This window comes from Pseudophryne corroboree, chromosome 4, assembly GCF_028390025.1.
Source record: "Pseudophryne corroboree isolate aPseCor3 chromosome 4, aPseCor3.hap2, whole genome shotgun sequence".
NCBI classification, from domain to species: domain Eukaryota; kingdom Metazoa; phylum Chordata; class Amphibia; order Anura; family Myobatrachidae; genus Pseudophryne; species Pseudophryne corroboree.
In genome coordinates, this window is record NC_086447.1 from 14,336,698 (window position 1) to 14,357,950 (window position 21,253).

The window sequence follows — 21,253 nt, forward strand, 5'->3', positions numbered from 1 at the left end:
GGAGAGTTTTGCAAGATTTTTCTTCCATTGACCAACAAAGAAACACATTGGTACTTTACCATGATGAGTGAGTACTTCAGAATCTCTTACAATTACATGAGCAGCAGAGTGGCGCAGCGGAAGCGTGCTGGGCACATAATCCAGAGGTCGATGGATTGAAACCATCCTCTGCTATGTGCACCTTTTTTTTGTTAATCAAATTAACCCAAAACTGGTATTGATATTTTGGCTTTTATTTTTACTTAAAGCACAATAACTTTTAACATTTTAATTTGTTTTAATAGTATATTGACAGCAATGTTTTCTTTCAGAAAGTCACTTAATTTTCTTTACCCTATTACTGAAATGGTAATTGACAAAAACAAGCTACATTGTCACCAGAAGAGCAATGCAAAATGTACAATTGATATTTCAAAATCATCTTTCCAGCTTGAATTTCAATGATGCATTGGTGCAACGATTTTGTGAAAAACATCTTCACCCTTAAAGAAAGATTTTCTTAACTCCTTACCTGTGTGCTGATTAGATATCACCTGGTTTTCACATTAAACAGATTCCCACTTGAGAAAGCAGCAAGGATGCAGTGAGGTTTATGTTTCCTGGTGTCAACCTGTATTATTTCAATGGACATTGTATTGAGGATGCATCTTGCTGCCTTTCCAATGAAGCAAGTTTTAATCAGTAATAGGTGAAAAACCATTCCTACAAAGTTGTTAATCAGAGACTTGGCTTTGTGGACACTTTTCAGAGATTAAATTTGTTAGCATAAAAATAAAGCCAGAAAATGGAGAGCTGATTAATCACTCAATTGGATTTCTCTGGCTGCATCATTTTTTCTCTCTGCAACCCCATGCTAAATTGTGCTTACTAACTGTTTTTTATAAAAATGACTTAATCAAATCTAACTGCATCAGAGAAGGCCAGGTACCCTACACTATAAGAGGTGGTTTGAAATTTTGACTTGTCTACTTAAAGATCACCAAAATTTGATCACAAGGTCAATTACGTCCCTGGGTGGGATTGAACCACCAACCTTTCAGTTAACAGCTGAATGCACTAACTGATTGCATCACAGAGACAGCTTGCAAAATCATTTACAGACAAAGGCTAAAAAGCATTCATCTAGAAAATTTCATAGAAAAAGGTTAAAAAGGCAATAATCTGGAGAGTTTTGCAAGATTTTTCTTCCATTAACCAACGAAGAAATACAATGGTACTTTGACATGATGAGTGAGTATTCAGGATCTCTTAGACTTACATGAGCAGCAGAGTGGCGCAGCGGAAGTGTGCTGGGCACATAACCGAGAGGTCGATGGATCGAAACCATCCTCTGCTATGTGCACTTATTTTTTTGTTAATTAAATTCTTCCAAAACTGGTATTGATATTTTGACTCTTTTATTTTTACTTAAAGTACAAGAACTTTGAACATTTTAATTTGTTTTAATAGTATATTGACAGCATTGTTTTCTTTCAGAAATCCACTTAATTTTCTTTACCCTATTACTGAAATGGTAATTGACAAAAACAAGCTACATTGTCACCAGAAGAGCAATGCAAAATGTACAATTGATATTTCAAAATCATCCTTCCAGCTTGAATTTCAATGATGCATTGGTGCAACGATTTTGTGAAAAACATCTTCACCCTTAAAGAAAGATTTTCTTAACTTCTTACCTGTGTGCTGATTAGATATCACCTGGTTTTCACATTAAACAGATTCCCACTTGAGAAAGCAGCAAGGATGCAGGGAGGTTAATGTTTCCTGGTGTCAACCTGTATTATTTCAGTGGACATTGTAATGAGGATGCATCTTGCTGCCTTTCCAATGAAGCAAGCTTTAATCAGTAATAGGTGAAAAAACATTCCTACAAAGGTGTTAATCAGAGACTTGGCTTTGTGGACACTTTTCAGAGAGCAAATGTGTTAGCATAAAAATAAAGCCATAAAATGGAGAGCTGATTAATCACTCAATTGGATTTCTCTGCCTGCATAATTTTTTTTCTCTGCAACCCCATGCTAAATTGTGCTTCCTGTTTTTTATAAAATAACTTAATTAAATCTGACTCTGATTTCATCAGAGAAGGCCAGGTACCCTACACTATAAGAGGTGGTTTGAAATTTTGACTTGTCTACTTAAAGATCACCAAAATTTGATCACAAGGTCAATTACGTCCCTGGGTGGGATTGAACCACCAACCTTTCAGTTAACAGCTGAACGCACTAACCGATTGCATCAAAGAGACAGCTTGCAAAATCATTTACTTACAAAGGCTAAAAAGCATTCATCTAGAAAATTTCATAGAAAAAGGTTAAAAGGCAATAATCTGGAGAGTTTTTCAAGATTTTTCTTCCATTAACCAACGAAGAAATACATTGGTACTTTGACATGATGAGTGAGTATTCAGGATCTCTTACACTTACACGAGCAGCAGAGTGGCGCAGCGGAAGCGTGCTGGGCCCATAACCCAGAGGTCGATGGATCGAAACCATCCTCTGCTATGTGCACCTATTTTTTTGTTTATTAAATTCTTCCAAAACTGGGATTGATATTTTGGCTTTTTATTTTTACTTAAAGTACAATAACTTTGAACATTTTAATTTGTTTTAATAGTATATTGACAGCATTGTTTTCTTTCAGAAATCCACTTAATTTTCTTTACCCTATTACTGAAATGGTAATTGACAAAAACAAGCTACATTGTCACCAGAAGAGCAATGCAAAATGTACAATTGATATTTCAAAATCATCCTTCCAGCTTGAATTTCAATGGTGCATTGGGGCAACAATTTTGTGAAAAACATCTTCACCCTTAAAGAAAGATTTTCTTAACTTCTTACCTGTGTGCTGATTAGATATCACCTGGTTTTCACATTAAACAGATTCCCACTTGAGAAAGCAGCAAGGATGCAGGGAGGTTAATGTTTCCTGGTGTCAACCTGTATTATTTCAGTGGACATTGTAATGAGGATGCATCTTGCTGCCTTTCCAATGAAGCAAGTTTTAATCAGTAATAGGTGAAAAACCATTCCTACAAAGGTGTTAATCAGAGACATGGCTTTGTGGACACTTTTCAGAGAGCAAATGTGTTAGCATAAAAATAAAGCCATAAAATGGAGAGCTGATTAATCACTCAATTGGATTTCTCTGCCTGCATAATTTTTTTTCTCTGCAACCCCATGCTAAATTGTGCTTCCTGTTTTTTATAAAATGACTTAATTAAATCTGACTCTGCTTTCATCAGAGAAGGCCAGGTACCCTACACTATAAGAGGTGGTTTGAAATTTTGACTTGTCTACTTAAAGATCACCAAAATTTGATCACAAGGTCAATTACATCCCTGGGTGGGATTGAACCACCAACCTTTCAGTTAACAGCTGAACGCACTAACCGATTGCATCACAGAGACAGCTTGCAAAATCATTTACTTACAAAGGCTAAAAAGCATTCATCTAGAAAATTTCATAGAAAAAGGTTAAAAGGCAATAATCTGGAGAGTTTTGCAAGATTTTTCTTCCATTAAGCAACGAAGAAATACATTGGTACTTTGACATGATGAGTGAGTATTCAGGATCTCTTACACTTACATGAGCAGCAGAGTGGCGCAGCGGAATCGTGCTGGGCCCATAACCCAGAGGTTGATGGATCGAAACCATCCTCTGCTATGTGCACTTATTTTTTTGTTAATTAAATTCTTCCAAAACTGGGATTGATATTTTGGCTCTTTTATTTTTACTTAAAGTACAATAACTTTTAACATTTTAATTTGTTTTAATAGTATATTGACAGCATTGTTTTCTTTCAGAAATCCACTTAATTTTCTTTACCCTATTACTGAAATGGTAATTGACAAAAACAAGCTACATTGTCACCAGAAGAGCAATGCAAAATGTACAATTGATATTTCAAAATCAACTTTCCAGCTTGAATTTCAATGATGCATTGGGGCAACGATTTTGTGAAAAACAACTTCACCCTTAAAGAAAGATTTTCTTAACTTCTTACCTGTGTGCTGATTAGATATCACCTGGTTTTCACATTAAACAGATTCCCACTTGAGAAAGCAGCAAGGATGCAGGGAGGTTAATGTTTCCTGGTGTCAACCTGTATTATTTCAGTGGACATTGTAACGAGGATGCATCTTGCTGCCTTTCCAATGAAGCAAGTTTTAATCAGTAATAGGTGAAAAACCATTCCTACAAAGGTGTTAATCAGAGACTTGGCTTTGTGGACACTTTTCAGAGAGCAAATGTGTTAGCATAAAAATAAAGCCATAAAATGGAGAGCTGATTAATCACTCAATTGGATTTCTCTGCCTGCATGATTTTTTTTCTCTGCAACCCCATGCTAAATTGTGCTTCCTGTTTTTTATAAAATGACTTAATTAAATCTGACTCTGATTTCATCAGAGAAGGCCAGGTACCCTACACTATAAGAGGTGGTTTGAAATTTTGACTTGTCTACTTAAAGATCACCAAAATTTGATCACAAGGTCAATTACATCCCTGGGTGGGATTAAACCACCAACCTTTCAGTTAACAGCTGAACGCACTAACCGATTGCATCACAGAGACAGCTTGCAAAATCATTTACTTACAAAGGCTAAAAAGCATTCATCTAGAAAATTTCATAGAAAAAGGTTAAAAGGCAATAATCTGGAGAGTTTTGCAAGATTTTTCTTCCATTAACCAACGAAGAAATACATTGGTACTTTGACATGATGAGTGAGTATTCAGGATCTCTACCACTTACATGAGCAGCAGAGTGGCGCAGCGGAAGCGTGCTGGGCCCATAACCCAGAGGTCGATGGATCAAAACCATCCTCTGCTATGTGCACTTATTTTTTTGTTAATTAAATTCTTCCAAAACTGGGATTGATATTTTGGCTTTTTATTTTTACTTAAAGTACAATAACTTTGAACATTTTAATTTGTTTTAATAGTATATTGACAGCATTGTTTTCTTTCAGAAATCCACTTAATTTTCTTTACCCTATTACTGAAATGGTAATTGACAAAAACAAGCTACATTGTCACCAGAAGAGCAATGCAAAATGTACAATTGATATTTCAAAATCATCCTTCTAGCTTGAATTTCAATGGTGCATTGGGGCAACGATTTTGTGAAAAACATCTTCACCCTTAAAGAAAGATTTTCTTAACTTCTTACATGTGTGCTGATTAGATATCACCTGGTTTTCACATTAAACAGATTCCCACTTGAGAAAGCAGCAAGGATGCAGGGAGGTTAATGTTTCCTGGTGTCAACCTGTATTATTTCAGTGGACATTGTAATGAGGATGCATCTTGCTGCCTTTCCAATGAAGCAAGTTTTAATCAGTAATAGGTGAAAAACCATTCCTACAAAGGTGTTAATCAGAGACTTGGCTTTGTGGACACTTTTCAGAGAGTAAATGTGTTAGCATAAAAATAAAGCCATAAAATGGAGAGCTGATTAATCACTCAATTGGATTTCTCTGCCTGCATGATTTTTTTTCTCTGCAACCCCATGCTAAATTGTGCTTCCTGTTTTTTATAAATTGACTTAATTAAATCTGACTCTGATTTCATCAGAGAAGGCCAGGTACCCTATACTATAAGAGGTGGTTTGAAATTTTGACTTGTCTACTTAAAGATCACCAAAATTTGATTACAAGGTCAATTACGTCTCTGGGTGGGATTTAACCACCAACCTTTCGGTTAACAGCTGAACGCACTAACCGATTGCATCATAGAGACAGCTTGCAAAATCATTTACAGACAAAGGCTAAAAAGCATTCATCTAGAAAATTTCATAGAAAAAGGTTAAAAAGGCAATAATCTGGAGAGTTTTGCAAGATTTTTCTTCCATTAACCAACGAAGAAATACATTGGTACTTTGACATGATGAGTGAGTATTCAGGATCTCTTACACTTACATGAGCAGCAGAGTGGTGCAGCGGAAGCGTGCTGGGCCCATAACCCAGAGGTCGATGGATCGAAACCATCCTCTGCTATGTGCACTTATTTTTTTGTTAATTAAATTCTTCCAAAACTGGGATTGATATTTTGGCTTTTTATTTTTACTTAAAGTACAATAACTTTGAACATTTTAATTTGTTTTAATAGTATATTGACAGCATTGTTTTCTTTCAGAAATCCACTTAATTTTCTTTACCCTATTACTGAAATGGTAATTGACAAAAACAAGCTACATTGTCACCAGAAGAGCAATGCAAAATGTACAATTGATATTTCAAAATCATCTTTCCAGCTTGAATTTCAATGATGCATTGGGGCAACGATTTTGTGAAAAACAACTTCACCCTTAAAGAAAGATTTTCTTAACTTCTTACCTGTGTGCTGATTAGATATCACCTGGTTTTCACATTAAACAGATTCCCACTTGAGTAAGCAGCAAGGATGCAGGGAGGTTAATGTTTCCTGGTGTCAACCTGTATTATTTCAGTGGACATTGTAATGAGGATGCATCTTGCTGCCTTTCCAATGAAGCAAGTTTTAATCAGTAATAGGTGAAAAACCATTCCTACAAAGGTGTTAATCAGAGACTTGGCTTTGTGGACACTTTTCAGAGAGCAAATGTGTTAGCATAAAAATAAAGCCATAAAATGGAGAGCTGATTAATCACTCAATTGGATTTCTCTGCCTGCATGATTTTTTTTCTCTGCAACCCCATGCTAAATTGTGCTTCCTGTTTTTTATAAAATGACTTAATTAAATCTGACTCTGATTTCATCAGAGAAGGCCAGGTACCCTACACTATAAGAGGTGGTTTGAAATTTTGACTTGTCTACTTAAAGATCACCAAAATTTGATCACAAGGTCAATTACATCCCTGGGTGGGATTGAACCACCAACCTTTCAGTTAACAGCTGAACGCACTAACCGATTGCATCACAGAGACAGCTTGCAAAATCATTTACTTACAAAGGCTAAAAAGCATTCATCTAGAAAATTTCATAGAAAAAGGTTAAAAGGCAATAATCTGGAGAGTTTTGCAAGATTTTTCTTCCATTAACCAACGAAGAAATACATTGGTACTTTGACATGATGAGTGAGTATTCAGGATCTCTTACACTTACATGAGCAGCAGAGTGGTGCAGCAGAAGCGTGCTGAGCCCATAACCCAGAGGTCGATGGATCGAAACCATCCTCTGCTATGTGCACTTATTTTTTTGTTAATTAAATTCTTCCAAAACTGGGATTGATATTTTGGCTCTTTTATTTTTACTTAAAGTACAATAACTTTTAACATTTTAATTTCTTTTAATAGTATATTGACAGCATTGTTTTCTTTCTGAAATCCACTTAATTTTCTTTACCCTATTACTGAAATGGTAATTGACAAAAACAAGCTACATTGTCACCAGAAGAGCAATGCAAAATGTACAATTGATATTTCAAAATCAACTTTCCAGCTTGAATTTCAATGATGCACTGGGGCAACGATTTTGTGAAAAACAACTTCACCCTTAAAGAAAGATTTTCTTAACTTCTTACCTGTGTGCTGATTAGATATCACCTGGTTTTCACATTAAACAGATTCCCACTTGAGAAAGCAGCAAGGATGCAGGGAGGTTAATGTTTCCTGGTGTCAACCTGTATTATTTCAGTGGACATTGTAACGAGGATGCATCTTGCTGCCTTTCCAATGAAGCAAGTTTTAATCAGTAATAGGTGAAAAACCATTCCTACAAAGGTGTTAATCAGAGACTTGGCTTTGTGGACACTTTTCAGAGAGCAAATGTGTTAGCATAAAAATAAAGCCATAAAATGGAGAGCTGATTAATCACTCAATTGGATTTCTCTGCCTGCATTATTTTTTTTCTCTGCAACCCCATGCTAAATTGTGCTTCCTGTTTTTTATAAAATGACTTAATTAAATCTGACTCTGATTTCATCAGAGAAGGCCAGGTACCCTACACTATAAGAGGTGGTTTGAAATTTTGACTTGTCTACTTAAAGATCACCAAAATTTGATCACAAGGTCAATTACATCCCTGGGTGGGATTGAACCACAAATCTTTCAGTTAACAGCTGAACGCACTAACCGATTGCATCACAGAGACAGCTTGCAAAATCATTTACTTACAAAGGCTAAAAAGCATTCATCTAGAAAATTTCATAGAAAAAGGTTAAAAGGCAATAATCTGGAGAGTTTTGCAAGATTTTTCTTCCATTAACCAACGAAGAAATACATTGGTACTTTGACATGATGAGTGAGTATTCAGGATCTCTACCACTTACACGAGCAGCAGAGTGGCGCAGCGGAAGCGTGCTGGGCCCATAACCCAGAGGTCGATGGATAGAAACCATCCTCTGCTATGTGCACTTATTTTTTTGTTAATTAAATTCTTCCAAAACTGGGATTGATATTTTGGCATTTTATTTTTACTTAAAGTACAATAACTTTGAACATTTTAATTTGTTTTAATAGTATATTGACAGCATTGTTTTCTTTCAGAAATCCACTTAATTTTCTTTACCCTATTACTGAAATGGTAATTGACAAAAACAAGCTACATTGTCACCAGAAGAGCAATGCAAAATGTACAATTGATATTTCAAAATCATCCTTCCAGCTTGAATTTCAATGGTGCATTGGGGCAACGATTTTGTGAAAAACATCTTCACCCTTAAAGAAAGATTTTCTTAACTTCTTACATGTGTGCTGATTAGATATCACCTGGTTTTCACATTAAACAGATTCCCACTTGAGAAAGCAGCAAGGATGCAGGGAGGTTAATGTTTCCTGGTGTCAACCTGTATTATTTCAGTGGACATTGTAATGAGGATGCATCTTGCTGCCTTTCCAATGAAGCAAGTTTTAATCAGTAATAGGTGAAAAACCATTCCTACAAAGGTGTTAATCAGAGACTTGGCTTTGTGGACACTTTTCAGAGAGCAAATGTGTTAGCATAAAAATAAAGCCATAAAATGGAGAGCTGATTAATCACTCAATTGGATTTCTCTGCCTGCATTATTTTTTTTCTCTGCAACCCCATGCTAAATTGTGCTTCCTGTTTTTTATAAAATGACTTAATTAAATCTGACTCTGATTGCATCAGAGAAGGCCAGGTACCATACACTATAAGAGGTGGTTTGAAATTTTGACTTGTCTACTTAAAGATCACCAAAATTTGATCACAAGGTCAATTACATCCCTGGGTGGGATTGAACCACCAACCTTTCAGTTAACAGCTGAACGCACTAACCGATTGCATCACAGAGACAGCTTGCAAAATCATTTACTTACAAAGGCTAAAAAGCATTCATCTAGAAAATTTCATAGAAAAAGGTTAAAAGGCAATAATCTGGAGAGTTTTGCAAGATTTTTCTTCCATTAACCAACGAAGAAATACATTGGTACTTTGACATGATGAGTGAGTATTCAGGATCTCTTACACTTACATGAGCAGCAGAGTGGCGCAGCGGAAGCGTGCTGGGCCCATAACCCAGAGGTCGATGGATCGAAACCATCCTCTGCTATGTGCACTTATTTTTTTGTTAATTAAATTCTTCCAAAACTGGGATTGATATTTTGGCTTTTTATTTTTACTTAAAGTACAATAACTTTGAACATTTTAATTTGTTTTAATAGTATATTGACAGCATTGTTTTCTTTCAGAAATCCACTTAATTTTCTTTACCCTATTACTGAAATGGTAATTGACAAAAACAAGCTACATTGTCACCAGAAGAGCAATGCAAAATGTACAATTGATATTTCAAAATCATCCTTCCAGCTTGAATTTCAATGGTGCATTGGGGCAACGATTTTGTGAAAAACATCTTCACCCTTAAAGAAAGATTTTCTTAACTTCTTACCTGTGTGCTGATTAGATATCACCTGGTTTTCACATTAAACAGATTCCCACTTGAGAAAGCAGCAAGGATGCAGGGAGGTTAATGTTTCCTGGTGTCAACCTGTATTATTTCAGTGGACATTGTAATGAGGATGCATCTTGCTGCCTTTCCAATGAAGCAAGTTTTAATCAGTAATAGGTGAAAAACCATTCCTACAAAGGTGTTAATCAGAGACATGGCTTTGTGGACACTTTTCAGAGAGCAAATGTGTTAGCATAAAAATAAAGCCATAAAATGGAGAGCTGATTAATCACTCAATTGGATTTCTCTGCCTGCATAATTTTTTTTCTCTGCAACCCCATGCTAAATTGTGCTTCCTTTTTTTTATAAAATGACTTAATTAAATCTGACTCTGATTTCATCAGAGAAGGCCAGGTACCCTACACTATAAGAGGTGGTTTGAAATTTTTACTTGTCTACTTAAAGATCACCAAAATTTGATCACAAGGTCAATTACATCCCTGGGTGGGATTGAACCACCAACCTTTCAGTTAACAGCTGAACGCACTAACCGATTGCATCACAGAGACAGCTTGCAAAATCATTTACTTACAAAGGCTAAAAAGCATTCATCTAGAAAATTTCATAGAAAAAGGTTAAAAGGCAATAATCTGGAGAGTTTTGCAAGATTTTTCTTCCATTAACCAACGAAGAAATACATTGGTACTTTGACATGATGAGTAAGTATTCAGGATCTCTTACACTTATATGAGCAGCAGAGTGGCGCAGCGGAATTGTGCTGGGCCCATAACCCAGAGGTTGATGGATCGAAACCATCCTCTGCTATGTGCACTTACTTTTTTGTTAATTAAATTCTTCCAAAACTGGGATTGATATTTTGGCTCTTTTATTTTTACTTAAAGTACAATAACTTTTAACATTTTAATTTGTTTTAATAGTATATTGACAGCATTGTTTTCTTTCAGAAATCCACTTAATTTTCTTTACCCTATTACTGAAATGGTAATTGACAAAAACAAGCTACATTGTCACCAGAAGAGCAATGCAAAATGTACAATTGATATTTCAAAATCAACTTTCCAGCTTGAATTTCAATGATGCATTGGGGCAACGATTTTGTGAAAAACAACTTCACCCTTAAAGAAAGATTTTCTTAACTTCTTACCTGTGTGCTGATTAGATATCACCTGGTTTTCACATTAAACAGATTCCCACTTGAGAAAGCAGCAAGGATGCAGGGAGGTTAATGTTTCCTGGTGTCAACCTGTATTATTTCAGTGGACATTGTAATGAGGATGCATCTTGCTGCCTTTCCAATGAAGCAAGTTTTAATCAGTAATAGGTGAAAAACCATTCCTACAAAGGTGTTAATCAGAGACTTGGCTTTGTGGACACTTTTCAGAGAGCAAATGTGTTAGCATAAAAATAAAGCCATAAAATGGAGAGCTGATTAATCACTCAATTATATTTCTCTGCCTGCATGATTTTTTTTCTCTGCAACCCCATGCTAAATTGTGCTTAATGTTTTTTATAAAATGACTTAATTAAATCTGACTCTGATTTCATCAGAGAAGGCCAGGTACCCTACACTATAAGAGGTGGTTTGAAATTTTGACTTGTCTACTTAAAGATCACCAAAATTTGATCACAAGGTCAATTACGTCCCTGGGTGGGATTGAACCACCAACCTTTCAGTTAACAGCTGAACGCACTAACCGATTGCATCACACAGACAGCTTGCGAAATCATTTACTTACAAAGGCTAAAAAGCATTCATCTAGAAAATTTCATAGAAAAAGGTTAAAAGGCAATAATCTGGAGAGTTTTGCAAGATTTTTCTTCCATTAACCAACGAAGAAATACATTGGTACTTTGACATGATGAGTGAGTATTCAGGATCTCTAACACTTACACGAGCAGCAGAGTGGCGCAGCGGAAGCGTGCTGGGCCCATAACCCAGAGGTCGATGGATCGAAACCATCCTCTGCTATGTGCACTTATTTTTTTGTTAATTAAATTCTTCCAAAACTGGGATTGATATTTTGGCTTTTTATTTTTACTTAAAGTACAATAACTTTGAAAATTTTAATTTGTTTTAATAGTATATTGACAGCATTGTTTTCTTTCAGAAATCCACTTAATTTTCTTTACCCTATTACTGAAATGGTAATTGACAAAAACAAGCTACATTGTCACCAGAAGAGCAATGCAAAATGTACAATTGATATTTCAAAATCATCCTTCCAGCTTGAATTTCAATGGTGCATTGGGGCAACGATTTTGTGAAAAACATCTTCACCCTTAAAGAAAGATTTTCTTAACTTCTTACATGTGTGCTGATTAGATATCACCTGGTTTTCACATTAAACAGATTCCCACTTGAGAAAGCAGCAAGGATGCAGGGAGGTTAATGTTTCCTGGTGTCAACCTGTATTATTTCAGTGGACATTGTAATGAGGATGCATCTTGCTGCCTTTCCAATGAAGCAAGTTTTAATCAGTAATAGGTGAAAAACCATTCCTACAAAGGTGTTAATCAGAGACTTGGCTTTGTGGACACTTTTCAGAGAGTAAATGTGTTAGCATAAAAATAAAGCCATAAAATGGAGAGCTGATTAATCACTCAATTGGATTTCTCTGCCTGCATGATTTTTTTTCTCTGCAACCCCATGCTAAATTGTGCTTCCTGTTTTTTATAAATTGACTTAAATAAATCTGACTCTGATTTCATCAGAGAAGGCCAGGTACCCTATACTATAAGAGGTGGTTTGAAATTTTGACTTGTCTACTTAAAGATCACCAAAATTTGATTACAAGGTCAATTACGTCTCTGGGTGGGATTTAACCACCAACCTTTCGGTTAACAGCTGAACGCACTAACCGATTGCATCATAGAGACAGCTTGCAAAATCATTTACTGACAAAGGCTAAAAAGCATTCATCTAGAAAATTTCATAGAAAAAGTTTAAAAAGGCAATAATCTGGAGAGTTTTGCAAGATTTTTCTTCCATTAACCAACGAAGAAATACATTGGTACTTTGACATGATGAGTGAGTATTCAGGATCTCTTACACTTATATGAGCAACAGAGTGGCGCAGCGGAAGCGTGCTGGGCCCATAACCCAGAGGTCGATGGGTCGAAACCATCCTCTGCTATGTGCACTTATTTTTTTGTTAATTAAATTCTTCCAAAACTGGGATTGATATTTTGGCTTTTTATTTTTACTTAAAGTACAATAACTTTGAACATTTTAATTTGTTTTAATAGTATATTGACAGCATTGTTTTCTTTCAGAAATCCACTTAATTTTCTTTACCCTATTACTGAAATGGTAATTGACAAAAACAAGCTACATTGTCACCAGAAGAGCAATGCAAAATGTACAATTGATATTTCAAAATCATCCTTCCAGCTTGAATTTCAATGATGCATTGGGACAACGATTTTGTGAAAAACATCTTCACCCTTAAAGAAAGATTTTCTTAACTTCTTACCTGTGTGCTGATTAGATATCACCTGGTTTTCACATTAAACAGATTCCCACTTGAGAAAGCAGCAAGGATGCAGGGAGGTTAATGTTTCCTGGTGTCAACCTGTATTATTTCAGTGGACATTGTAATGAGGATGCATCTTGCTGCCTTTCCAATGAAGCAAGTTTTAATCAGTAATAGGTGAAAAACCATTCCTACAAAGGTGTTAATCAGAGACTTGGCTTTGTGGACACTTTTCAGAGAGCAAATGTGTTAGCATAAAAATAAAGCCATAAAATGGAGAGCTGATTAATCACTCAATTGGATTTCTCTGCCTGCATGATTTTTTTTCTCTGCAACCCCATGCTAAATTGTGCTTCCTGTTTTTTATAAAATGACTTAATTAAATCTGACTCTGATTTCATCAGAGAAGGCCAGGTACCCTACACTATAAGAGGTGGTTTGAAATTTTGACTTGTCTACTTAAAGATCACCAAAATTTGATTACAAGGTCAATTACGTCCCTGGGTGGGATTTAACCACCAACCTTTCGGTTAACAGCTGAACGCACTAACCGATTGCATCACATAGACAGCTTGCAAAATCATTTACTGACAAAGGCTAAAAAGCATTCATCTAGAAAATTTCATAGAAAAAGGTTGAAAAGGCAATAATCTGGAGAGTTTTGCAAGATTTTTCTTCCATTAACCAACGAAGAAATACATTGGTACTTTGACATGATGAGTGAGTATTCAGGATCTCTTACACTTATATGAGCAGCAGAGTGGCGCAGCGGAAGCGTGCTGGGCCCTTAACCCAGAGGTCAATGGATCGAAACCATCCTCTGCTATGTGCACTTATTTTTTTGTTAATTAAATTCTTCCAAAACTGGGATTGATATTTTGGATTTTTATTTTTACTTAAAGTACAATAACTTTGAACATTTTAATTTGTTTTAATAGTATATTGACAGCATTGTTTTCTTTCAGAAATCCACTTAATTTTCTTTACCCTATTACTGAAATGGTAATTGACAAAAACAAGCTACATTGTCACCAGAAGAGCAATGCAAAATGTACAATTGATATTTCAAAATCATCCTTCCAGCTTGAATTTCAATGATGCATTGGGGCAACGATTTTGTGAAAAACAACTTCACCCTTAAAGAAAGATTTTCTTAACTTCTTACCTGTGTGCTGATTAGATATCACCTGGTTTTCACATTAAACAGATTCCCACTTGAGAAAGCAGCAAGGATGCAGGGAGGTTAATGTTTCCTGGTGTCAACCTGTATTATTTCAGTGGACATTGTAATGAGGATGCATCTTGCTGCCTTTCCAATGAAGCAAGTTTTAATCAGTAATAGTTGAAAAACCATTCCTACAAAGGTGTTAATCAGAGACTTGGCTTTGTGGACACTTTTCAGAGAGCAAATGTGTTAGCATAAAAATAAAGCCATAAAATGGAGAGCTGATTGGACTTCCGGTTCCGGCTGCAATGTGAACGGCAGCGTGAGGAGAGAGCTCCGTGCTGCCCGCCAGCTACCGCATCTTTAACAAGGCTATTAGCCTCCAACGACAGCCGCAAAAGTCTCCCCACTGCAGCCAAAAGCCGGGACCGCTGTATGGAGCAGTATTTAATGCCGAGCATGCCCACCAGAAAGAAGGAGAAAGAAAAAGAGAAGCGCCGCACAGAATCCAAAATGGCGCCGGACGCCGGAGCTCTGCTGCATGCTCCGTCCCCTTCTCCTACACCCACCCTGCACAGCCTGTCTGAGGTCCCACCTGCATCAGCCACCCAGGTCAGTGACCCCAAGACAATACCCTCAGGGGACCAAATCCTATTTACCCCAGCAACACCTGTCACGTATAATGACATGGTGGGGGCTATCCGCATAGCCATGGGTCCTCTGTTACAGGCTCAAACGGCAGATATAAGTAAACAGATAGCACAGCTCTCACACAGAGTGTTACAAACCGAACAACGTACTGGGGAATTATTCCAAGACGTATCTGTGCTTAAGCAGGACATGCAGCATATCACTAAATCACAACACCAGATTTGGAATAAACTGGATGATCTTGAAAATCGATCTCGCAGATCGAATCTCCGTGTAATAGGTCTCCCAGAAACACTTAAGGGCACCGAGTTATACACATTTCTGCGAATCACCCTACCCGAGTTACTCGGTATATCCGCTGCCTGCAACGATATGGTGATCGAACGTGCACACAGACTTGGCGCCCAGAAAACACACGATGGAGCCAGACCACGAGTGGTGCTTTTTAAGTGTCTAAATTTCTTACATAAAGAGGTGATATGGAGGGCATCCCGTAAAACACGCAATATTACATGGAATTCCTATAAGATCCTGTTGTTCCAGGACTATTCAGCAGAACTTTCCAAAGCACGAAAAGCTTTCTCTCCCCTTTGCTCTCACCTCATTCAACAAAACAGAAAGTTTTCCCTATTGTATCCTGCACGATTACGCATATACTCAGGCACATCCTTTGCTGACTTTCTCTCCGTAGCGGACGCTGAAGCCTTCTTGAAAGAAGAAGAGAATTACGCTGATACGCCTGATGACAATGATGAGAATTGACACGATACCAGTTGTTTACTCACAGAATATTCCACCTACCTAAACCTGAATGTGCCGGTCATCACTCTCTAGATCACACATTAATACACCCCCCGGACACTTCATTACATATGTGTTCTTACACCGGCACATACATGAGACTTCTGCACTGTAATATGATAGACAATTATATACCTCCAGGCATAGTTTCTGCAGATGACCAAATGGCAATACAACACTGCTGCGGGACGATTCCCAGATTACTAACCCGATCTTAATGCTGGCGGGATCGGCGAGGGCACGCTCTGTCCTTGTTCTGATCCTTACATATATACTAGTATACCACGGAAGTCGTGATGTACTCATATTCATGTTTAAAATTGTTAGCTAAAAGCCTTGTAAGTACCCCTTTGCTAGTCAGGGGGTTACTTTCCTTTTACTTACAATGTTATGTTCTTGGTACAGATAATTCTAACTGTACCATATTGTTCCTATTCTCACAACTTTCTTTCCTCCTCTTCTACCCCCCCTCCACTTTCCCAGTTACCCCCCCTCCACACAGAGCAATGCCATTGTATTACTGTACATTTAGAGTATGCCTATTTCTAACCATGTATAATATGAATAATGTCTACAATTAAATTAGGCTCCTGGAATATTGGCGGGATTAACTCGCCGCAGAAAAGGAAGAAAATACTATTGTACCTGAACAAACTGAAACTAGATATTGTATACCTGCAAGAAACACACTTAGTGGCATCTGAAATATTGAAGCTTAATACTTTGAAATGGAAGGTGCTAGCCGCCTCTCCATTTTCCTCTAAAGCCAGAGGAGTGGCGATCTTAGTCAAGAATACAATCCCTATTGAACTCACATCAGTGAAGGAAGACCCTGAAGGTAGATATATTTTATGTAATGTGTTATTGAATCAACGCCCATACCTTCTGTGCAATGTATATGCTCCCAACACCAAAATACCTATTTTTTTACGTAAAATGCTACATATTCTCACACCACTACATGACACACCTCTCATTCTGGGTGGCGACTTCAACATGATCACCTCTCCTCAACTAGATAAACAAGCCACAGGCACTGGGGGCACATCCCTACCCAAAAAAGGTATATCATGGTTTACACAATCCCTACATCTTTTAGACACCTGGAGGTCATTTAACCCCATAGAAAAAGATTATACGTGTCTCTCTGCAGCACAAGGAACATTGTCTCGAATAGACTATGTCTTTATTTCTGAGCACCTACTGCCCCGCACCCGCAGGGTCATGATAGAGCCCATTGCACTGTCTGACCACGCGGTAGTTTGGATAGAACTACACATGCACACTGAGAAAAGTTCCTTCCGATCTTGGAGATTCCCATCCTCGCTATCCCACTCCCTTACCTTTAAGAATAAACTTGAATCAACATGGGACTCATTTTGCGACACCAATGCCGAAACCCTCACAGACTCACCTCAGATGTTTTGGCAAGCCTCAAAAACAGTCCTTAGAGGCGAGATTATCTCATATACTTCTCAAACATACAAATCCCTAAACTATGAATATTTACAGGCACAGTCTACTTTGACAGACTCATTCCAATCCTACAAATCTGACCCAACTCCGAATAACAGAACCCTATACCACTCAGCCAAACGAGAATTCGATAGCCTACTTCTTAAAATGGAGTCTAGATATTCCTTTAAAAAAGATGCTAGATTCCACCGGTTTGGAAACAAATCCGGCAAATTACTCTCACACCTTCTACAAGGCCAACGAACACCGAAATTGATACACCCCCTCAAGACTCCTGGAGGGTCACTCACCTCAACTAATGCCCAAATTGCCCAAATCATGCACCAATATTACAACACCTTATACTCCAAACCAACCACACCCTCTTCCTCAACCCAGACCAAAAGCTTTTGGAATGATTTACCCATTCCACAACTTGACCCCAACTTAGGAACCGCACTAACGGCGGCTGTAACTGAGACGGAGGTCTCCCAGACCATAGCTCACCTGAAACCCGGGAAGGCCCCAGGCCCAGATGGTCTTTCCTCTGAATTCTACAAAATATTAGCACCTAAATTGACGCCATTACTAACGAAGGTTTTCAATAATATTCTCTCCACAGGACAACTACCCCTATACTTTAACTCTGCCACAATTACCATCCTGCCCAAACCGGGCAGAGATCTGTCGGACCCTGGCTCTTACCGCCCAATCTCCCTGCTTAACCTAGATTACAAAATGTTGACAAAAATACTTGCAGAAAGACTCAAACTAGTACTGCCTTCAATCATTCATGGAGACCAGACTGGTTTTATCATGGGCCGCACCTCCACGGTGAACATTAGAAAGGTCTTATCGGCAATTATTACTTCCCAGTGTGCCATGCCCGATGTTCCCGCAGCTATACTATCTTTGGATGCGGAGAAAGCTTTTGATATGGTACACTGGGATCACTTATTTGACACAATGTCTAGATTTGGACTTCCTCCCCTTTTTATAGACTACATAAGAATCCTATATAATAACCCTGATTCGAGAATCCTCTGCAATGGTTTTATGTCACAACCTTTTCGTATCCAACGGGGTACCCGCCAGGGCTGCCCACTATCCCCACTCCTATTCGCATTGGCATTAGAACCACTAGCCATATCAATCAGACAATCCCCCCAATACCATGGCATTAAAGTGGGTGATCTTGACCTCCGTCTCTCATTATTTGCCGATGACATGTTGCTACTAATGTCCCACCCAGATTTAACACTGCCAACAGTTTTTGACTTAATCAATGCTTTTGGTACATTCTCTGGATATTCCATAAATATACATAAATCAGAATTACTCCCACTGAATGGCCCACCCACTTATTTAGATACACACGGCCCATATAACACCATTAAAATAGCTACTAAAGCTATAAAATATCTAGGGGTACAAATACCCATACACCTCCGAGATCTGTATAATCTGAATTTCACTCCGGTTATCAAAGCTATCTCCAAGAAACTGGATAACTGGACATCTCTCCCACTCTCAGTATTGGGTAGAAATGCATTGATCAAGTCGGTACTCTTTCCCCAATTGTCATACCTAATACAATTGCTTCCCCTACGCATGTCAAAATCAGACATACAATTAGTAGAATCCCGGTTCAGTAAATTCCTTTGGAAAGGAGGCAAACCTAGAATAGCAAGTAAATTCTTGCAGCTACCACGTGAGGGAGGGGGTGTCGGTTTTCCGGACATATCTCTTTTTTCTCAATCGGTTCACTTTAGATATGTACTAGACTGGTTCTATGAACGCAGTGTGTTCACCTGGTTTGAATTAGACTGTGCTCTTTTCGCCCCATACTCTCCTTGCGCTTTGCTACACACACCCAGCTCCATGATCCCAGACAGAATACGTTTCCATGTGCTGTTCAGAGACATTTACCTGTCTTGGGGTGCAATTAACAGGAAATTATCTAGAAACCCAATGTATTCTCATTTTCTACCTCTGTGGGGTAACCCACTCTTCTTACCAGGCATGGAGGATGCAATCTTCCACCGCCTACAATTAAAAGGCATAAAGAAAATAGCAGACGTATTTGACCCAGGTGGAACTCTATTACCATTTCTCTCTTTACAAGAGAGATTTGGTTTACATGCCTCACACTTCTATGCTTACCTCCAAATGCGACACTACATTAACTCGTTGCCACCAGCGATGAGTGACACCACCTTGTCCGACCCTCTCTTTCCATTGCTAAATATATCACGCTCCCGACCATACAAAACCAGATACCTATACAAAGACTTACTCAATACCACACGCGACAAATTACAAAACAAAATTGCAACTTCATGGTGTAGATTTATTCCAAGCATTACAAATTCGGAATATATATTTCAACATTATGATAAAACATTACAAATACTGAAGACATCCTCTCTACAAGAGATTCATGTTAAAACTGTGTACAGGGCATATATCTCCCAGGCACAGAGACGACATTTCGTAGAGGAAGAGACTGGAGGTTGTATAAAATGCTTTCACTCTTCGGCAACCTTCTTCCACAACTTCTGGGAATGTGGTATCATTAAAAAGTTCTGGAATAAAATAGTGCAATATATTAACAATAGTCTTGGAATAAAGGCTACACTACATCCACAGGCATTACTACTGACAAACTTCTCGGTATGGGACTTAGACATATCCCAAACACACCTTCACCCATTCCTAACTATGCTAGTAACCATTGCAAAAAAGGTCATTCTCCAGAAGTGGATATCTAAACACACCCCAACTCTGTCAGCAGTACACAATATACTCCTTAAGGTTTTATATATAGAACGTTTTTCTACTATAGCTGACTCAGAAGGAGGTGTGAAAAAATTCTACAAATGGTGGAGCCCCTATATTAATACTCTTTCACATGCAGCTCAAGAACAGATCTTTTCCAGATTTGATTCCACTGATTGGTACTTACATTGGAAAGGGCAAATGACACCTTGACTATATACTCTGATGAGTTATGATGTTGGAGTACTGTATTCGGCGGTTGATATTGATCTGTATCAATGAGAAAATTGCTAATCTCATATATCCAATTATAGATTTATGCCACTATATCCCTCCCCCATTAAAATGTCTTCCATGCAAATTGATATCAACTACACTAGAATATAAGAGCCCAGTGACCATATAGCTAGGCATTGACCACTCCTACCCCACCTCTCCCTCTTCCCTTTCTCCCCCTCTTCTCTTCTCTTACTCTGTTTTCTCTGTTATGTTAAATTTAGAGGTGAACCCTAAGATTGTATGGACTTACATCTTACACAATAAGTTCATGGGTCTTCCATAAGATAACTATATGTTCCAATTATGTCACATTCTCTGACCCAATTATACCTACCCATGATTGACCATGTTGGTCCATAATTTGTCTACTGCAAATGTTTGTTACTTCATTTATGAAAACTCAATAAACATTATTTGGAAAAAAAAAAAATGGAGAGCTGATTAATCACTCAATTGGATTTCTCTGCCTGCATAATTTTTTTTCTCTGCAACCCCATGCTAAATTGTGCATCCTGTTTTTTATAAAATTACTTAATTAAATCTGACTCTGATTTCATCAGAGAAGGCCAGGTACCCTACACTATAAGAGGTGGTTTGAAATTTTGACTTGTCTACTTAAAGATCTCCAAAATTTGATCACAAGGTCAATTACGTCCCTGGGTGGGATTGAACCACCAACCTTTTGGTTAACAGCTGAACGCACTAACCGATTGCATCACAGAGACAGCTTGCAAAATCATTTACTGACAAAGGCTAAAAAGCATTCATCTACAAAATTTCATAGAAAAAGGTTAAAAAGGCAA

The 21,253-nt window shown here is 37.7% G+C and overlaps 4 non-coding genes across 4 annotated transcripts; all 4 read left to right on the top strand.

Moving 5' to 3' along the window:
- Positions 1 to 2,429: 2,429 nt before the first annotated feature.
- Positions 2,430 to 2,501, top strand: TRNAM-CAU (transfer RNA methionine (anticodon CAU)). The gene has a single exon. It is a non-coding gene; the product is annotated as a tRNA-Met (tRNA).
- A 2,257-nt stretch (positions 2,502 to 4,758) lies between these two features.
- Positions 4,759 to 4,830, top strand: TRNAM-CAU (transfer RNA methionine (anticodon CAU)). The gene has a single exon. It is a non-coding gene; the product is annotated as a tRNA-Met (tRNA).
- A 4,586-nt stretch (positions 4,831 to 9,416) lies between these two features.
- On the top strand, positions 9,417 to 9,488 carry TRNAM-CAU (transfer RNA methionine (anticodon CAU)). Its single transcript has one exon. It is a non-coding gene; the product is annotated as a tRNA-Met (tRNA).
- Positions 9,489 to 11,745: 2,257 nt separating this feature from the next.
- TRNAM-CAU (transfer RNA methionine (anticodon CAU)) lies at positions 11,746 to 11,817 on the top strand. Its single transcript has one exon. It is a non-coding gene; the product is annotated as a tRNA-Met (tRNA).
- The last annotated feature ends 9,436 nt before the right edge of the window (positions 11,818 to 21,253 follow it).